Raw genomic sequence first — 5,238 nt, forward strand, 5'->3', positions numbered from 1 at the left:
CAGCCAAAGACTATAAATGCAGAAAACTGCTGAACTGCTTAATTGCTAGTTTATGGGGTTATCTCTCATTTATCTTTTCTTTCCACATTACTGCAGCTCTGGGCACTCAAAATTACATATCCCATAACTGAAAAAATCACATATTTAGTAGATATAAATCCTTTAGGCAAATGTTAGGATGAATGCTATGCACAATATATCCTAGTTGTATCTTTTATTTCACAACCACTCATGTATCATGCTCTGAGGGAACATGCCCTATGAACAACTGACAGTTCAAGGTTAGTTCATGTGTTAGGTCATTTTTTAAAATTACTGTATGGAAGTTCCTTCTCTGGGAGAAAATGTGAAAGAACTGTTGGCAACATGTTGCTTACAGTTTCATGTCTTCCTCATTCCCATATCCTCTGCATTTGTTTGTTAATGAGGCATCACGTTAAGCTTTCCAGTGATTCTACTATCATCATCTACTTCAAGGTCATATCTCAGCCCTTAAATCTGGAATGTAGAGAAATTCTACTACCACTCCGCCTCCCCGCAATTTCACTTATTTTTAAATTGTACTTTCTATCTAGCAGGTAAGCAGGCAGTTAAAACATAACATAAAACCAAAAAGCATTCAAACAAAAAGATTAAAGCAGTCTTCAAATAAAAAAGTAACACCACTTTAATATTAAAGGTCCTCTAGAACTACTGTATACACTTGTGTATAAGCCAACCTAAACTGAGCACAGTTTGGGGGGCAAGAAATACGGATTTTGATATGCCTTGTGGATAAGTCGAGGGCCATTATACATAAAGGGAATGGCCCCTGGTCAGCATTATTTTCACATTCAGGCATTTAAAAGGATCAGAAGTGGCAGAAGGGTTGGTGTTTCTTTTACATTTACCAGGGATGGACTAAGCCCTCCCTTTCCACCACTTTACTCAGAGAAGGGGATTGTTCCTTTTTTGATAAGTTGATCTATTTTCTTGGAATCAGATTTTTTGACTGAAACAACACAGTGAAGTGGCCAAATGCACTGCCATTGAGAAAGAGTTCAACACAATTGGGGTGCTACTTCTGAAAAGGTCCTGCTTGACTACTTGCTTGTCTAGCTGATTTTTTTTAATGTCAGGAGCGACGTGAGAAACTGCAAGTTGCTTCTGGTGTGAGAGAATTGGCCGTCTGCAATGACATTGCCCAGGGGATACCCGGATGTTTTGATTTTTTACCATCTTTGTAGGAGGCTTCTCTCATGTCTCTGCATGGGGAGCTGGAGCTGATAGAGGGAGCTCATCCACACTCTACCCGGATTCGAATCTCCGACCTGTCGGTCTTCAGTCCTGCTGGCACAAGGGTTTAATATTCTGCCGGCCTGTTTATGTTGGGTAAGTGAGAATCTACTGTATTACTGTTGTATGAAATGTATAAATATGGCATTATTACTATTTCCCTATATCACTTCCATATTTCTTTTCTTCCATGGAAATTATTCACAATACAAAAAAAAAATACTATGAGAAATATTAGATATCTAGCTAAACAACAGATCAGTGCTTGTAAAACCTCTTGTTATACTCTGTAAAATATCTCATTCCAATTGATATAGGTTGGATGTATCATGGTCACATGTTGCCACATGATGTTTACTTTACAATCCCTGAAAGGAGCTAAAGAAGCCATGACCAAATGCATACAAAACATGTGGCAAAAGATAATCCTAGTAAAACATTAAGATGATAAAGTTGGGGATGTATATTCGGTAACTAGTAGGAAAAACAGAAACAGGAGAGAACTTGTTCAAGATGATATAAAGAGGGATAATTAAATGTTAAGAGATGCAGAGAACAATTTAGGTGAATTTCAGAGAAAATATTTAGACTACAAAATGTTCTTTCAGGGCATGTTGTTGCAGTCTCATCCTTTTTATCACTTAAAAACTGGAATTAGAACACATGCTGCAGGAAACAATCCCTGATGACATGGAAAAGGGAATTCTAATGCCACTTCCCCGAGAACACACTATCCTTTGTTTCTGTTGTGAAATATGCATTGAATTAAAAATATTTTTTCATAACACTAAATAGTTTTTAAAAGTTCAAAACACACATAGTACTGGAACCAGCAAAGACATTTATAGGTTTTAGAATGTACTAGCTGTCCCCTGCCACGTGTTGCTGTGGCCCAGTCTGGTGATATGGAAAATAAAGTAATGAGAAAGTGTTGGTTTCTAATATATGTAATTTCTTTATGCTTGTGGGTAAACAGTATTTCTTGTTGTTACTTTGTCAGTGTTGATGTAGAGATTGTCTGGTTTGCCTACTCTGGAACATTTAACATATCAGTCGTCTTTCTTTAGGGGTCCCTTTCAAATCTATGGTACTATATCTGTCATATATATGTGTGTGTGTATGTATGTGAATCATATATATCTATCTATATCTATGGCTAGATGGCTCTTTGTCAAGAGGGCTTTGCTTATGTTTTCTTGCCCTGGTGAAGGGAGTTGGACTGGATGGTCTTTCTCAACCTGGGGGTCAGGACCCCTAGTGAGTGGTTGTCAGAAGGGTCACCAAATACTACCAGGAAACACAGTATTTTCTGTTGGTCATGGGAGTTCTGGGTGGGAAGTTTGGCCCAATTCTCTCAATGGCGGGGTTCAGAATGCTCTTTGATTATAGGTGAACTATAAATCATAGTAACGACAACTCCCAAATGTCAAGGTCTATTTTCCCCAAACTCCATCTGTGCTCATATTTGGGCATATTGAGTATTTGAGCCAAGTTTGGTCTATATCTTTCATTGTTTGAGTCCACAGTGCTCTCTGGATGTAGGTGAACTACAACTCCCAAACTCAAGGTCAATGCCCACCAAACCCTTCTAGTCTTTTCTGTTGGTCATGGGAGTCCTGCGTGCCAAGTTTGATTCAATACCATCATTGGTGGAGTTCAGAATGCTCTTTGATTGTAGGTTAACCATAAAACCCAGCGACTTCCACTCCCAAATGAAAATTTTTTTAAATTTTTTTTTAGTGATAGTCACTCCTTGGATTAGTAGGTGTCCTGTGGCCAAATTTGGCAGCAATTCGTCCAGCGGATTTTGAGTTATCATGTCACTCAAAACAAACAGAGCATTTTTGTATGTATAAATGGTAATGACTTAGTTTGAACAAATTGAGAGGTTTTTATTCCTTGAGGAATCTCTCTGGACCACTTTCCTTCCTTTATACTACCTAATATGGGAATTATTATTTTTTTTTAAAAAATTTTTTTATCTAGAGCAAGTGTTGTATAGTAGTTTGAGGACATTACTATGACTCTGGAGTCTAGGGTTTTAACCTTTGCACAGCCATGGAAACACACTGAGTCACACTTTCTCAGCCTCAGGGGGAGGAAATGGCTAACCCGCCTCTCAACAAATCTTGCCAAGAAAACCCTATGATAGACCTTATTAGGGTCAGTATAAGTTGGGGATGATCTGATTAGAAATATGTTGACATCATGTGAAAAGATAACCAGCAATAGCAGGGTCAGGTGTTGGGTATGCTGCTAGTAGGCATGGAAAAATATATTGGGTGATTTCAAGATTGTAGCAAAAGTTATCCTAAATTCACCATGATACAAAGTTTGCCTTTTCTTTGAAAGTCACACATTTGTGATATTCACGCTCATGAAATCTTGCATACTTTAAAAAAATGCCAAAAAGTCATACTTTTTTTAAAAAAATGAACAAATTGTTAGTTTCTTTTCTCCCTCCTGTATTATACAGTTGTCACAGGTTTTCTTTCTAGCACACAAACACTGCATGGAACATAACCTGAGTCTGCTGGGGTAATTGACAGCATTGTTAATGCCACCTTTTTCAAGTTTGAACTACTACGCTGGTCCCAGTTTGCTCAGGTATCCTATTCATGGCTTTAGAAATAACAACAATCCCCAATGCTTTTGTTTATCTGGTCTCTGTCATGCCTCTGCCTCCAAAACCCCACTGACTCACACCATGTGTGTTCAGTAAACACTTACAGACATCTGGCAAGATGTGGGCAAGGAGGGATCTATTTGCCCTGGACTTTTGTAGAGTAATTTCATCATCCACCCACTCACCTCCGGCTTTCCACCTTGCCAGCTGTTTAATACAGTTCTCTGTCCTTGGTGGATGATCCAAAGCAGAACCCAAGTATATAACTATGGTTTGCTAGACAATTCCACAACTCCTTTTAGAGTATATATGTTTATGTGGGATCAAGGGGGAATATGGCCTAAAGGTGCAAACTGTTTGTATTTGCCTTCTGATTGCTTGTCAACCCTATGAATTTCATAGGGTTTATCTTAGGCAAGGAATACTCAGGTTGCTTCTATGCTGTCACTATAATCCAGTCTGGGATTGGTTAAAAAGGAATCAGTTTTGCTGCAGGGTGATTAGCTTGACAGACTTGGAACCAGTCTAAGGCCAGGTGGGCAATTACTTGAATACAGAACCTAGCCACAAAGTGCTTTGCAGGTCTGCCCCCATTTCCAGGAGAGATGGATGTGGGTGAAAAAAAGAGTGAAAGCAACAGAGTTAATCAATTACCTTTCCCAAGGGGTCAATTAGCTCCCTGCTGCCCATCCCTTGTTCAAGGTTCTTTTCTGCACTTCAGTGAGAGGATTGTCTACAATGGGCTCTGCATTTTGTGGAGCCAATTTAGCCTGGGATCTGGGATACACTGACATCTGTTACAGAGGATTTTTAATAGAACGTAGACTTTCCTTGGACTTTTTAAAAAGGTGCTGTATCACCCTAAATGCGTGCTGCAGCCCTCGGTGGTGTGTATTTTGTGGCCATTGCGGTCTCAACTTGACTTTCAAATTGCATTATAAGATTAGTGTAGAAGTGCCCCCAGAGATAGCTTTACTGGCACTTTGCTCTGAAATACAGCCTACATGACCTGGTATTAGTTGATAGTCTCCCTTCCAAGTAGTAGCCAGAGTTGACCCTGCTTAGCTTCCAATGATCAAATATTTCGGCCCTAAAGGTGTAATGCCTTTTGCAAATTGAATTTGCATGTTAGGTTGCTTATTGTTTATTCGTTCATTCGCTTCCAATTCTTTGTGACTTCATGGACCAGCCTATGCCTACAGCCTACAGCACTCTAGACAAACGTTGTGATTTACCAGGCCTTAAGTCCTTGCTGTGATTTACCATCTGTTTCGCGACAGTGCCCTCTCTGGCTGGAAGTGCAATAACACCTACCTTTTGGAGCCACTGCCCACAAT

The sequence above is a fragment of the Anolis sagrei genome, chromosome 6, assembly GCF_037176765.1.
Source record: "Anolis sagrei isolate rAnoSag1 chromosome 6, rAnoSag1.mat, whole genome shotgun sequence".
Taxonomy (NCBI): domain Eukaryota; kingdom Metazoa; phylum Chordata; class Lepidosauria; order Squamata; family Dactyloidae; genus Anolis; species Anolis sagrei.